A 16,662-nucleotide genomic window follows, 5' to 3' on the forward strand; every position below is an offset into this window, starting at 1 on the left:
TCACATGCTTAAAAACATATTGCACTGAGGCACCTGGGTGGTTCAGCTGGTTAAGTGTCTGACTCATGATTTCAGCACAGGTCATGATCTCATGGCTCATGAGATTGAGCCCTGGGTCAGGCTCTGCGCTCAGTGTGGAGCTGGCTTGAGATTCTCTCTCCCCCTCTGCCCCTCCCCACAACCTGTGTGTGTTCTCTCTCCCTCCTCATCTCCCTAAAATAAACCATTAAGTCTTTAAATAAATAAATAAATGTATCATTTTGAAATGCTAAAATAAATAAATAAATAATTCACTTAAACAACTACACATAAAAAATACAATGAAATCAATTAAATTAAATTAACATCTCATGTAGCCCTTACCTTCACCCAGTGAGGTACGAATTATTGTTGTCCCCACTTCCCAGATGAAAAATTTGAGGCACTGAGATTTTAGGTACCTCATCTTGGTCACATAGCTACCAAAAACCTCAAATGGAGGTTCAGTGCTGTGCCTTTCAACCATTAGGCCTGCTGTATCCTGACTCTAGACATGAGATCTAGAGAAAATCATCAGAAATGGAGGCCTTTCCACAGACAGTCAGCAAATTCAAATGCAAAGCTGCACTGCTGCATTTTAGCCTTCAAAAGCATCAGTTACCATAGGTACCACAGAAGCAGTCTGCACCCTGCACTTCAAGTACAGTTGGAAGGTGATTTCACCAAGGGTTTTTTTTTTTTTAATATTTTATTTATTTGAGAGAGAAAATGTGTGAGAGTGAGATATAAGTGGTGGGTGCAAAGGAAGAAGCAAACTCCCCATAGAGCAGGGGACTGGAAGCAAGGCTTGATCCCAGGATCCCAGGATCCCAGGATCAGGAGCTGAGCCAAAGGCAGACGTTTAACCAACTGAGCCACCCAGGGGACCCTCACCAAGCGTTTTTAAATCTAAATCAAATAAGAAAAAGAATCTGGGATGAGCTACAAAATTTAATTTAGAAAAAGGGCCCCAAAAGGAGGTCTTTGCAACCCTGTGGAGTTTCTTTAAAAGTGTCCGCAAATAGGGAAGGAGATCTGGAAAGGAGCTCTGCATGCAATGGAAATGACCCCAGCTCCATGCTTAGGAAGATATTCTAATGGGATACATTTCCTCCTGAAGTGCTAGAGAGGCTAAGAAAAATAGCAAGCATTCATTGAGAGCTTACAGCATGCCAGGCACCTTTGGGGTTCTCACTGCTTTACATACATTATCTGATTTGGTCCACACAACACCTCCATGAGGCACAAGTGGAGAAATGCAACCCTACTTTAGAGAGTCAATGGAGAAACACAATATAAATTAAAGGGAAGTTCACAGAGAGCACAACAGCTGTATTTACACAAAATTAAATTAAGAAAATAAAAATAAATGTCTGTTGCTTATAGATTTCTGTAACTTTGTGTAATTGCTGGAGAAAGGGATTTTGAAATTTACCCAAATTGAATTTTGGTACCTGTTCTTTTCCAGTTATTTATTTAAAGGCAATTGTATCACACCCTCCCCGCATCAAATGGGGTAGCATTTCTATCAGATAAATGGTTAGGGATTTTTAAGATAACAAAACACAAGTGAAAATAACAACAAAACATTTCAAACTTTCTGAATTCTTTCTGAATAGATGTGTTCTTTACAATATCCAAGTAAATATCAAATACAATTGAAGCACAGAGAAAGAGAATATGTATCTTCTTTTTTTTTTTAAAGATTTTATTTATTTATTTGATAGAGAGATCACAAGCAGGCAGAGAGGCAGGCAGAGAGAGAGGAGGAAGCAGGCTCCCCGCCGAGTAGAGAGCCCGATGCGGGGCTCGATCCCAGGCGCCTGGGTGGCTCAGTGGGTTAAGCCGCTGCCTTCGGCTCGGGTATCTTCTTATTTTAAAGACAGAAATGATCAGGGATACATTACATATGTATAGAATGATCTCTTTATCCTAAATTAAAAAACCGTGAAGAGATACTTCTTCCCATATGAAATCAACCCCCACCATCACCCAAAGAAAATATAAAATGGAAGGAAATTGCATTTCTTTTTTTTTTAAAGATTTTATTTATTTATCTGACAGACAGAGATCACAAGCAGGCAGAAAGGCAGGCAGAGAGAGAGGAAGGGAAGCAGACTCCCTGCTGAGCAGAGAGCCCAATGTGGGGCTCGATCCCAGGACCCTGGGATCATCACCTGAGCCGAAGGCAGAAGCTTAATCCACTGAGCCACCCAGGTGCCCCGGGAAATTGCATTTCAAACAAAATCAAGAAAGAGCCATAATAACAAACTATAACCTGAATGACTATCAGCTAAATGCAGTGTAATTCCAACCTAAAGAAGAAAATGCCACGATAGACTTAAAATATTGCAGATACTGGGGACTAATTGGTAATAGCTACGCCAGGAAATGTTCTAAATATTAACTAATTTAATCCTAACAGCCCCGTGAGGTAGGTACTTTTATTATCCCCATTAAAAAACAATGAAACAGAGGCACAGAGAAAGTAAGCGACTCACTAGAGATCACTGCTGGGGAGCAAGAATTTGTCCCTTTCAAGGTCCTTCTAGCCAGACTAAGAATCAAATTGATATGGGACAGATTAACCTGAGAAAACCAAATTAAATATGGGGAATCCACACAGACATGGAAACTCCAAAGACAGGCAAAATGAGGTCTATAAGTCATCCTGAAGTAAGAAGGGGATGGGGGCTGAGACTTCAAAAGGAAGAAGTACAGTTCTGAAGAAGAATGAAAAAGAGCCCACGTTTGGTAAACAAATATCTGCTCAAAAAATGGGACACAGAGAGGACTTTGATCAAACAGGCCTTGCTAGGTTCCTCCCAGTCCATCCTGAATAATTTCTATTATAATGTAGTTATCTCTGGTGAAAGCTTTCTTCCTGGGGCAGGTCCTCTACCTAAATTCTTTCACATAATTGGTGGGAGGGCAGGTAAAGAGCTGAAGGGAAGAAACAATTCTTCTCTACTCTCAAGGTCTTTCAGCTGGTCTAAGAATTCAATTGACATAAAACAGATGAACAGGAGTTAAAAAAAAAAGTTTTATTAAATGTGCATGGAGGCCCAATCATAGAATGGAGAACTAAAAAATGACCAAGGAAGGCAGTTTTTATATTTTTAGACAAAGAGATAATCAGTCTGCAAGGAATTGGCAGGACAAAAAAACTGAACTTTGGGAGCTCCAGTGAGTGATGAGTTCTAAACAGAATTTGGACTAGGGTAGTAAATTAGTAAAATATTACAAGTGTTGTATATACAGCTTTCTGGGCTTTAAATTTCCTATTTTTGGTGGTAAGGATTTTTCTTTACATTCTGGTACAAGAAGAGGTTTATTCACATGAGAGGTTTATTTCTTGTGTTCAGAGGGACAGAAGAGGCTCTAAGTGTCCTTGCTACACAGGTTGTCTCTTAAGTAACTTTTATTTAAAATAATCAATATGCCAAAGTGGCACATTTTGAGGCAGCCTGCCCTTGGCTTCTACAGAGCTTTTCCTGGATCAGCTGGGTTGTGATTGCTTTTTAACTCAAAATAATGTTCATGCCAAAGTGGACCATCTTGGGGCAGCTTGGCCTTGGCCCCTAATTATCACATAGCTACTAATTATCAGAATTAGAGTGTGAACTCTGGAATTTGAGTAGAGCACAAAGCTTTTCAAAAAAATTAGCAGCACAAGAATCCCCTGCTTAACAAAGCAAGTTCTAATGCAGGGCTGGGCTGAGGTAAGGGATAACAGAGGACAGTTTGAAGAAAGGAAGGCATGGGCAAGGGGCTCCCCTCCTAAGAGGAAACTACCCTTAAAAGGAGGAAGAACCCCAACCTGTAATTGTACACCACCCTGGAAGGAGCCCTCCACCCTTTCCCATGTAAGCAGCTGCCTGACGGGTAGATGAGCACATGGGCAAAAACCTGCTTGGGTGACAGGTGCAAGGAAGGTTAACCAGATTAAAACAGCCCATCAACAATTTCATAAAACCCCTGGATTTAAATGTCAAAATGGCAACCCTCTTGGGTCCCCTCCCTCTTCGGGAACGTGGTACTATCACTCAATAAACTTTGCTTTGCTGCCCACCACTCTTTAGACCAGATGAAGAGTGGTCTACCTCTCTTCATTCTTCAAAGTGGTGTGACCAAGAACCTCGGGCACTAAAGGAAAAAGAAATCCTCAAACAGGGAGACTCCTTAGAGCTACTCTCTGACATAAAGTGGCAGGGAAGGCAGCCCTGATCAAACCGTCTTCCAGAAACAGGCAGTTAGTGTGGCAGCAAGGTCGGGGGGTGGGTAGAAAATGTAGCAGTGGAAAGTTTTTTTCCTTCTTCCCTTCAAGGTTCTTTGGCTGGTCTAATAATTGATAAAAGACAGACATACAAGAGAAAAAATAAACAGATGTTTAATAACATGTATGCCTCCTGTATGCATGGGAGAGACCCAGGAAAATGGAGTAACTCTCTGAAGTGGCCCTAAATACCATCTTCAGCAAAAGACAAAAGAAGATGTTGGGGAGGGGAGGGCGTCCCTTATGAGAGGTTACCAGGCACAGTAAAAAGGGTACCATCGTCATGGGGATTTACATCTTTGCCTTCCCCATTGCTAAGAGTTCCTAGAGATTTAGCCATCCTTCTCTTGCTAGTTCAGCAAGGAAGATACTCTTACAAATGGAGATTTCTCTTACACGTACAAATGTTTTTTTTACAAAAGGGTAATTTCTCACTTTTCAGAATTTCACCTGTGTTTGCGGTTTCTTAAAAATAATGAGCTTCAAAAAAATCAATATGCCAGGTGCACCTGGGTGGCTCAGTGGGTTAAGCCTCTGCCTTCGGCTCAGGTCCTGATCTCAGGGTCCTGGGATCCAGCCCCACATCGGGCTCTCCGCTCTGCGGGGAACCTGCTTCCCCCACCCCCTCTACCTGCCTCTCTGCCTACTTTTTAATGTGATGTCTCTCTCTCTGTGTCAAATAAATTAAAAAAAATCAATATGCCAGAGAGTCATATTTTAGGATGTTATATTTTACCCTCATTCAGGAGGCAACCAACCTGTAGCTCATTCTTAGCCAGAGAAGACCAAATGCCAAGTCATCACTCAACAGGGGGCTTTACTGCAAGACCACCCGGCCGATCTTGTCAGCCTGAGCCTCACAATCCACATGAACCCGTTCTGACATTCTGGATTTAAATCCAAGCAGGCTGAAGCCTCATGTGTCCTTCACACACAATTTTTCAGCCAACAGTCTATAACAAATGTCCTGCAGCACATTTTGAAGATAGTTTTATTTGGGCTCCAGGCGGATTATTCACAGCACATGGTGTTGGTTGGTCATTGGAAAATAAGTTGGTCCGGGGCGGGGGGTGGTGCCTGGGTGGCCTGAAGGCCTGCCTTCAGCTCAGGTCATGATCCCAGAGTCCTGGGATCGAGCCCCGCATCAGGCTCCATGCTCGGCGGGGAGCCTGCTTCTCCCTCTCCCTTTGCCTGTTCCCCCTACTTGTGCTCGCTCTCTCTCTGTTAAATAGATAAGCAAAATCTTAAAAAAAAAAAAAAAGGAAAATAAATTGGGGGAAGCAATAGAGGGAATTCTCCCTCACTCCATTAGCCAAAATAAATTCCAAAGATATGAAATGTTTAAACATAATGAAACATTTAAAACCCAAGAAAAGGGGACCCTGGCTGGCTCAGTCAGAAGAGCATGCAACTCTTGATCTCAGGGTAGTGAGTTTGAGCCCTGGGTTGGGTGTAGAGATTACTTATTTAAATAAATAAAGTTTTTTAAAAAATAAAAATAAATAAAACCCAGAAAGAAAGCAGAAGAGATTTTAAACAACACATTTAAGGTGTTGATCAAAAAAGTTTGAAGACCACTCTATATCCATCAAAAAAAAAAAGAGAGGGAGAGAGAGAGCATATAAACCCTGTTAATAGGTCTGTATCTTTAGGTGCACAGTATGCATTATATATATAAAATTTTATATATATTAGGCATGTATTTATGCCTACTACTGGAGATACTGGTTCACTATATCTCCAATGAATCTCTGTATACATCTATATAGAGATATAATTTTAGTCCTTACAACAACTCCATGAGGCACATGTTCAGAAATCAGCCCTATCTTTAAAAAGTCACTGTGTAATAATAATGGTAAACTATAAACAGTGGTTCACTTCCTATTTTATAACATGTACATGAACTCTGTTAATGGTTATATATATACATAAAAATTATATATATATATATACATATATATAAAATATTATATATATGCATATACAATCGACAAAGATTATGCTTTAGCCCAATCTCTAATCAGGCTCCTCTGATTTGTCTTTTCAACTAGGTCCTGATTTTTGGGACTCCATGTTCATCTTTGTACTGTCCACTTCTAACAAGAACCCTAAGCCAGTTTAGCCTGCATCACCAGCCCTTGATACCTAACCACTTTCAAGTTCTGACCACATTATTCATCCTCCACCATCCCCTAGATGATGTTCACTTCCCCCTAGTGAAGGCCTGACTTCAGGAAGAATTCTGTTAGGTCACTTTAGCCAGAGAACCCAGCCCCCCTTCACTCTGATGTTTCTTTTCACTAATTTTTCCATCAAAATGTCCCTCACTCTCCTCCTTGGCTAAAAATTCCATTTTTCATTCATGTATTTGGAATTGAGTCCTATCTCTCTCCCCCACTGCAAAATACCATTGCAGTGGTTCGTACACCAATTGTGGTGGTTCTCAATAAAGTCTTCCTTCTCGTTCTTTTACAAGTGTTGTGAATAACTTTTTCTTTAACAAATCTTAAGGTGAAGAAAACCCCTAAGGTGAGGTAAATCCCTGTTTTGAATCAGTGGATACCACTGATGCTAGACACTTATTAACATGGTCTCAGTAATGGGGAGGATACCTTAAATTTACCTTGTGTTGCTGAGTTACTCTCTCTAGTCTTAAAGTCGTGGGTGTGGGTGCACAAGCTCATGATGGAATGGGTTATGGGTTTATGCCTGGCTCCCTTGGGGCACAGACCAAAAGAACAATTTCATGTTCCCTGATGGGAGGCAAAGCTCTGCATGGAAAATGGGATTCTCAAGGAAGAGGAAGTAGAATATAACAATCCAAAATATGCCTCTTTGGCATTAGGATTATCTCAAACCATTATTTTTAAGAAACAACAGACACAGGAGAAGCTCTGAAAACTGACTAGAAGGTATCCTTTCGTAAAGTGAACTCCCTTTATAAGGATGTCTTTTTCTCTGTTATCAAGAGGAGGGAAAGGACTCTAAATCTCTAGAAACTCTTATCTATGGAAAAGGCAACAACTTAAGTCTGCATGACAATCTTACCCTTGTTTAGTGTGCTTTGCTTGATAACCTTCCATAACTGGCCCCCAATACACACACACACACACACACACACACACACACACACACACACACACGTTTTCTTTCTCTTTAGCTGGAGATAGTACAGAAGGTTGTGGCTTGAGCCATTTCAGGGAGTTATGCAGTTCCTGGGACTTTCCCATGTATACATAAGTATATGTGTTATTAAACTTATGTTTGTTTTCCTCCCATGAATCTTTTATTAGCTGGGGACAGAGTTTCAGCCAAGAACCCAGGATAGGAGAAAAATTAGTTCTCTTCCCCTTATACCAACAATAGGAAGAGGATGAATATTGGATAGCTGTGACAAGGAAAACTGTCCATGAGAGCATGTCTTAGCAATCCACAGTGGCTGAGAACATGGGCAACTAGAGTCCAAAGACTGAGATCTAATACTGGATTTAACATTTGCCAACCCTGTAACCTGACTTCTCTCTCATTTTCTTTTCAGTTGAGGTATAACGGAATACAACATTATATTAGTTTCCAGTGTACAGCATAATGATGGATATTCATGTATATTGCAAAATGATTATCACAATAGGATTTTTATTTTCATTGAGGTTCCACCAGAGAATTAGGCCCTAATGCCCCAAAAGAGTCACTGGATGCAACACATGAATTTCTCTCCTATGTACCTAGAATGGTGTTGGCTATGTGTTCTCTTCGGAAGAAAGGAGAAAACATTCACTCGAATCTTTTTCTCTAGCACTTAACTCTCACACCAAACCCCTTACGAGGGTAGTTGCAGGCTGAATAAATCACTTCTCTTTTCCATGTATGGTTTTTTTTTTGTTTCATTTTAACTTCTAAAGGGTACAAATTGTACCTTGTTCATATTTTTTAATGAGAATTTAATGAGCTAAGACATGTAAAGCACTTAAAACAGTTCCAGGCACAATAATATATGTCGCTGTTATCAATATCACATTCATATTTGTATTTTCCACTTCTTCTTGAAATATGGGTGCTCAGTAAATAGTTGAGAAATGAACAGGTGTGTGCGTGCATAAAGATAAACAGTAGTACTGTGCAGAATAAATTAGGACAGATGGGAGGAAGAGAAACTGGTTGAAACCTGCTGGAATAATAACAAATATATAGATATACATGTATATATAACTGAAGAGGTTTTGAAACAGAGGGACAGTAGTGAAAATGGAGAGGATGCAGGTCTCAGACATGTTGTAGAGATGATTCCATGGGATCTGGGATCTGACAGGATCTGGGCAGTAGTGATAACTCACAGCTGTTAACTTGTGTAACTGAACAAATGAACAGCGGTGTCATCCAGAGAAGGGAAAAAATTCCAGGGAGGAATGATGAGCTGAATTTGGGAAATTTGGGTAATTAATCTTATAAGAAATCTTTTTAAAAGATTTATTCATTGGGCGCCTGGGTGGCTCAGTGGGTTAAGCTGCTGCCTTCGGCTCAGGTCATGATCTCAGGGTCCTGGGATCGAGTCCCGCATCGGGCTCTCTGCTCAGCAAGGAGCCTGCTTCCCTCTCTCTCTCTCTCTCTCTCTCTGCCTGCCTCTCCATCTACTTGTGATCTCTCTGTTAAATAAATAAACAAAATCTTTAAAAAAAAAAGATTTATTCATTTACTTGTGAAAGAGAGAGAGAGAAAATGCACACAAGTGGAAGGGCCAGGCACAGAGGGAAAGAGAATCTCAAGCAGACTCCATGCTGAGCATAGAGGCCAATGAGGGGCCCAATTCCAGAACCCTGAAATCATGACCTGAGCCAAAACTAAGAGTTGGAAGTTCAACTGACTGCTCCACCCAGGTGCCCCTAATCTTATAAGAAATCTTATAATCAATCTGATAAAACTGGGTATTTACTATAAAACAAGAGAATACTGGTACTCGCTTCAGCAGCACATATACTAAAAACAGGAGAATACTGTGAAATTACTTGGAGAAAATATAGCAGAGCCTCAGAAAGAGATTATAGCTGGGAAGGAGACACAGAAAATACCCAGAAAGAGCTCTGTCTCTGGGCCCTCTTTCTTGGGCTGGCTTCCTTTTTCCATCCCTGAAGACTGGTCTTTTGCTCAGGTCATATGCTGGGAGTGGCCGTGCCCCTGTAGCCAACATCAGTGTTCCACCCAGACCACCATCCTTCCGTTTTGTCCTTTTTGTGGATCCCTTAGCTCTGGTATACTTTTCCTTCCAACAGTTAGCACTTGTAATCCATTTAGGGGGCAACTGAGGTGGTCCTGGAGTCATTTGCCGTCATGTAGCAGAAATGGAAGTGCTTGGAATTTACATTCCTCCACCTCTAGGGTAACTCTTATTCACATATATATTTTAAGATTTTATTTCATTTATTTGACAGAGAGAGACACAATACAAGCAGAGGGGAGAGGCAGAGGGAGAGGAAGAAGCAGACTCCTCTGAACAGGGAGCCCAATGTGGGGCTTGATCCAGGACCCTGAGATAATGACCTGAGATGAGGGAAGATGCTTAACTGAATGAGTAACCCAGGTGCCCCTAGGGTAGCCCTCAGACAATGATAATGTCTGAAGGCATGTGAATGCTGTGCTTCCTTGCCTCTAATCAGGAAAACTCCAAGACATACTTTATATTTACAGGTTTTATGTGGAATAAGACTTAGCTCCCCTACCCTCTGTGGGGCTTTTGCTTTTCCCTTTTTCTACCCTGTTTCCCTTAGTCTCTGACTGATTTTTCCTGTGAACACTTACCTAATGATTTATTTGCAGATATACCTTCATCGCAGAGTCTCCTTCAGGGAGACCTAACTATTACACATTAAATAGTGTTCCCCCAAAAAAGATATGTTGGAAATAAGATCACCTCAGATGTAATTAGTTAAGATGACATCATTAGGGTGGACCTAATCCAATACAACCAGTATCCATGGAAAAGAGGGTTATCTGGACACAGATGGACACACAGAGGGGAGACACAGGGAGAAGATGGCCACGTGACTTGAGTGAGATACCTTCCAGCCAAAAAATGCTAAGGATTGCAGCAAACACAAGAAGCTAGAAGAGGCAAAGAAGAATTGTCCCCTAGAGCCACCAAAGAGAAGATGGCCTTGATTTCAGACTTCTGGTTCTGGAATGTGAAATAAATTTATGGTGTTTCAAGCTACTTGGTGTGGGATAGTTTGCAACGGAGGCCCTAGGAAACTAATACACTGATCACTAGTAACTCTAGTCCCAAGTATTACCTCTCTTCTAAGAGATCAGCAGAGATGGACACCAGATTGTCTTAGCTCCTATTCCAAGTACAGATTCTGACTGGAAAACACAGGTCCTTCAACTCTGTGCAGGTGGTAGAATAACACTGTATAAACCTCAATCCTGTGATTAAGAGGAAACAGTTCCCACAGCAAAGGGGAGCACCCTGCAGCCCATGGATGGAGAAACATCCCTAAAATAGCCACTGGAAAGAGATTTCTAAGCATGGAATCCTCCTGTCCTTTGTATAGTCCTAAGTATCCAACAAAAACCAATGAAGGAGTTTGGTTACTTTTTCAAATTCAGAAGATGTTCCAAATTCATAGGGATTCCAAAACATGAAATTTGAAAAAGCCTCCAAGTTGATTAGTGTTGCCATTTTGATTCTCTGATTTGGCTTCTCGATGGCAACAATGCATGCTATGGAATAACATTAATTCAGAACCAACAACAAATCCTGCTGTTCATTGAAACATGAAATCAATTTATGTCAAATGTTGTTTCATCGAGTTTGAAACATAATAAACAGAAATGGTACCAGTAAATCTACAAATTTATTTAGCAGTGCAGTATTCTGGATTTTAAGCCAACCCTAAAAGGGAAGAGAAAAGAAATAAAGTTAGGGAAAGGTTTTTTTTTTTCCTTATGACTCAAACTGAAAGCAGAACATTTTGAACACTGGCTCAGACATTGAATTTCATTCCCACCATCTCAGCAGCAACCAATTTGAACCTGATTCAAAGCTGACTGTTTTCAAGCAGTTACTAGTAAACACGTATTTATTAATGGACAGGCACTGAGTGTCATTTCTCTTCTACTTCCTCTACTAATCAAGTTATGAAATGTGATTTTTCAGTTAACTCTAAACATATGTGCAATGAAATGAAATTTAATTTGTTTATTTCAACATCCATCCAACTTTTCTTTTTGAATGCCATTTATTTTCTATTTAGGGCAGAGGAATTTCAAAGAAAGGAACCTGGCTCCTTGAAGTTTCTTCTTGAGTAGAAGTAGTGGCTTTCTAATACATTGGCTAACTGTGGACTGTCACCATCAGTTACCTAAAAGCACATCCTGCAGTAAAGATTCTGACAGAAGTGTTTCATGACGGATAGGTTTTGAGGGGAGCCTGGCCAAAGGGGAAGAAACGGGGAGGGGATAAAAGCAAGCAAACATACATCTCAGGCCAGGTCTTGACCTCCATCTGATCCTGAGGAAGTTACACCTCAGACATTTTGCTATTTCTAAAGCAATAGCTGGGCTTTCTTACTCCTGTACCCATCAGTCATTGGGTAAAGGTCTCCCAGTGCTCTGATCTGAATGTTTGTTTCCCCCAAACATTCATATGTTGAAAACCTAATCTCCAAGATGGTGGTATCAGGAAGTGGGGGGTGTCTTTGAATGGTGATTAGGTTATGAGGATAGAGCCACCATGAATGGGATTAGCACCCTGATAAAAGAGACCCTACAGAGCTCCCTGGCCCCTTCCACCAAGGAAAAGCACAAGAAGTCTATGACCCAGAAGAGGGCCATCACTTGATCATGCTAACAACCCGGTCTCAGACTTCCAGTCTCCAGAGCAACATTTCTGTTGTTTATCAACCACCCAGTCTGTGGTGTTTTGTTATTTTGTTATAGCAGCCCGAACAGACAGAAATGGGTTGGCGGTGGGCAGAGGGCATGTGATCTCCCTGGTAATTCCAACTTTCTGCTATTGTGACAGGAGCAGATCCAGCAGCCCAGGAGCAGGCCTCTGAAGACAGCACCAGGTGTGTGCTGTTAAAAGCAAAAACACACAGGACTGGAAGAACAGTGCTTAGAAATCGCAAAGGAAAATGCATACACACACACAAACACACACACAAAAACAAAACAAAACAAAAATGGAGGTGATGGAAATGTGTAGAATCTTGATTGTGGTGATGGTATCACAGGTGTATGTGTATGTCCAAACTCACCAAAAAGTATCCATAAATATGTGTGTTTTATATATCAATTATGCCTCAATAGAACTAAAAAAGAGAAGTTCAAAGAAAGGGATCATTAGTATACTTGATGATCTCATTTAAACTGATCTCATTAGGATAGAAAGTATAGCTTTTGTTTCAGCTTCTCCACAAGCTTAGATGGCCTACTTATTAAGCCTTTTGAATTACAGCCCCCAAGCCTAAGCCAGATTCCAGGGCCACAATATGTCAGCTTAGACATGAGTGTTCTTGGTCCCCACTAACCTCACAAGATGGATCTAACACAGACTCATTCTTTTGCCTTCTCTCTTTTTTTCCTTTCTCCAAATTTTTATTTAAATCCCAGTTATTAGCATACAGTGGAATATTAGTATCAAGTATAGAATTTAGTGGCTCATCAATTACATACAATACCCAGTATTCATTGCAAGTGCCCTCCATCATTTCCATCATCTATTTAACCCATCTCTCCCCAGGCCACCCTCCGCCACCCACCTCCCTTCTAATAATCCTCAGTTTGTTTTCTACAGTTAAGAGTCTGTTTCTTGGTTTGCCTCTCTCTTTTCTACCCCCATGTTCATTTGTTTTGTTTCTTAAATTCCACATATGAGTGAAATCGTATGGTATGTATCTTTCTCTGACTGCTGATTTCCCTTAGCATCATACTCTCTAGCTCCATTTGTGTCATTGCAAATGGCAAGATTTCATTCTTTTTTGATGGCTGAGTTACTCAGCCATCTATTGGGACATTTGGGCTCTTTCCATAGGTTGGCTATTATTGATAATACTGCTATAAATATCAGGGTACATATATCCCTTTCGATCAGTATTTTTGTATCCTTTGGTTAAATATGTAATAGTGCAACTCTTGGATCCTAGGGTAGTTCTGTTTTTAACTTTTGGAGGGACCTCCATACTGTTTTCCAGAGTGACTGCACCAGTTTGCATTCCCACCAACAGTGTAAGAGAGATCCCCCTTTCTCCACATCCTCACCCACACCTGTTGTTGCCTTCTCTAATTTGAAATCTGTTGGCTTGTGGAATAGGCTTCATTGAAGGCAAAACCGTATCTTTGATAAGACTATAAAAGTGAAGTTGCTAAAATCATTATTTTAGACAACACAATATTTTAAATGTCAGGAGAAATTTTAAGGCTATTTATTAAGCCTTTCACTATGTATTCAGGAATTCCAATTACTAATACCATATTTATACATGTCTCCCTGCCATGACCATCATATACTGACTCATGCCTGACAAAATCAGAAGAAATAAGATTCTTTTTCTACAAGCAACCATCCCATGGGCTGCTACAATTGGGAAGAATAAGCCAGAAGGGTGACAAAGACTGTAACTGATCACTGCAATGTCCAGGTAAAACTGCGATAAATCTTGGCAACATGAGCCCAGACTTCTCCTTTCTTTGGAGGATTTCTACATGCTTGGATCTGACCAAAATCCTGAGGAGGCAGTTAGAATAATCTACTTATGTGAGAGGCTGATTTGCCTCCTGGGAAAGACTTTCCATGTGGAAGAAGAATCACAAGGGGAGTTTGGTGAAAGACAGTGGCCAATATCTGAGGGAAAAGAGAAATTCTGAAAAATAATAATAATAAAAAAGAATCAGTTACTCTAGTTGTTACTCATTCTTCTAGTCCAGCTCCAACAAATTCATGCCTAAGCCCCAGCATGATGAGGCACTAATAAAAGAATGAATGAAGAATTCATGTCTAAGGCCACTGGTATGATAAGACATCAACCATGTTAGTTTTGGTACCTTTGCTGGTAAAGGCAAATAGCATGCAATTAGGGACTCATTTCTTCCATGCATCCTAGATGCACTTTCCTTCTGTTTTCATGTGGAATCTGATTATCTAAATTTTTCTTATTCATCCTGGCAGGTCAAATACATTGTGTTCAGAAAATACCTTGCCAATCATAATCCAGGAACAAGGGCCCTGAGGCAGGTGACCTCAGAAGGACACCATATGAGCAGGGATCAGTGATACTAGAAGTGAGGGCTGGCCATCACTACCTCTGCACAGATTCTGTGGGCACAGCAGTGGCAGGAGAAACAGCAGGCCTATTGGTAGGCATTACCATAAGATACCACTTCAGGAAGAGGCAGTAAAGGGAAGAAATGATTACTTAATTTAACTGTTTGAAAAAAAAATGATGCATGACAGAATTAAGAGTATAAAAAAAACATACATAGAGTCCAGACTTTCACTATGTGAGGATGCAACATGAAAACTGTGAACCAGAAAGATAGCCTCACCAGACAGCAAATCAGCTGGTGCCTTGATCTTGGACTCTCCAGCATCTAGAATTGGAGGAAAAGGGAAAAAACAAAAACAGCGGTAACAAAACAAACAAACAAAACAGATAAAAATCTTTTCAAAAACAGCTACCTAATATAAAAAAAAATGCAAGTTGAAGTACAGAGTCAGAATGAGCATATTACTCACCTCAAGGACCAGATACAAGAGATAAAGGCCAAAACCAGCACAGAGAACTCCTGCCTGAAGAGAAACACTGAGCCAAATAGTTCACAGAGCCAGAACAAATGTAACAACACAGAGGAACTCTTGTAGGACTGAGACTGAGAAACTTAAATCTGAATACCAAAGACAAGAACTGGATTCATATGGAGATTGAAATGTTCCTTAGAAAGGAGCTGCAGAAACTGGTGGAGAAGCTAGGCTTCTGGAAGGAGAAATTCAATACACACACAGAAATGAAACAGAATGAACTAGATGCTCTCAAAGCTGCAAAGGTCTTTGACTTAGCACACTTTCAAGGCCTTGCAAAGATGCTAGGAGAATATAAACAGGTAATGATTACAGATCATATAGAACAGGAGAAGACCAGGAAGGAAGTAGAATGGGATGACTTGGAATTACACAGCATTATAAAGCTCCAGGCCTGGTGGCAAGGGGCTGTGCTACAGGATGAAATGGGTGGATTCAAAATGCCTAAGCAGGACAAAGATAGTATCAAGGATTCAAAAGGAAAAGGCAAAGGCAAGTGGAGAGGCAAGAAAAAGTAATTGAGTCATCTGTGTTTTCCTATAATATTCTGGACAGGACAAAGAAAACTTGAAAGCATAAGAATCATCTTTTACCATCACAGATAACTCATCTATGGTTGATTCTTATTTGGACATTCCTCCCACCTTTTTAAAGATTATTTATTTATTTGAGAGAGAATGGTGGGGAGAGGCAGAGGGAGAGGGAGAGTCTTTCTTTTTTTTAATTTCTTTTCACTGTACCAGAATTCATTGTTTATGCACCACACCCAGTGCTCCATGCAATACGTGCCCTCCATAATACCCACCACCAGGCTCAACCAACCTCCCACCCCCTCTCCTCTAAAACGCTCAGTTTGTTTCTCAGAGTCCACAGTCTCTCATGATTTGTCTCCCCCTCCAATATCCCCCAACTCACTTCTCCTCTCCATCTCCCCATGTCCTCCATGTTATTCCCTGTGCTCCACAAGTAAGTGAAACCATGTGATAATTGACTCTCTCTGCTTTACTTATTTCACTCAGCATAATCTCTTCCAGTCCTTTCCGTGTTGGTACAAAATTTGGGTATTCATCCTTTCTGATGGAGGCATAATACTCCGTAGAATATATGGACCATGTCTTCTTTATTCATTCGTCCATTGAAGGGCATCTTGGTTCTTTCCACAGTTTGGCGACCATGGCCATTGCTGCTATGAACACTGGGGTACAGATGGCCCTTCTTTTCACTACATCTGTGTCTTTGGGGTAAATACCCAATAGTGCAATTGCAGGGTCACAGAAAAGCTCTATTTTTAATTTCTCAAGGAATCTCCACACTGTTTTCCAAAGTGGCTGTACCAACTTGCATTCCATCCTTTCCAACACAGGTCGTTTACTGACTTATTAATTTTGGCCATTCTAACTGGTGCAAGGTGGTATCTCAACATGGTTTTGATTTGAATCTCCCTGATGGCTAGTGGTGATGAACATTTTTTCATGTGTCTGATAGCCATTTGTATTTCTTCTTTGGAGAAGTGTCTCTTCATGTCTTCTGCCCATTTTTTTTTTTACATGATTATCTGTTTTGTGTGAGTTGA

The 16,662-nt window shown here is 40.6% G+C and overlaps 1 pseudogene; it reads left to right on the forward strand.

The window, feature by feature from the left end:
* The first annotated feature begins 14,962 nt into the window (after positions 1–14,962).
* LOC116857966 lies at positions 14,963–15,607 on the forward strand (annotated as a pseudogene).
* Positions 15,608–16,662: the final 1,055 nt, after the last annotated feature.

This window comes from Lontra canadensis, unplaced genomic scaffold (genome assembly GCF_010015895.1).
Source record: "Lontra canadensis isolate GAN:19392208 unplaced genomic scaffold, GSC_riverotter_1.0 scaffold131, whole genome shotgun sequence".
Taxonomy (NCBI): domain Eukaryota; kingdom Metazoa; phylum Chordata; class Mammalia; order Carnivora; family Mustelidae; genus Lontra; species Lontra canadensis.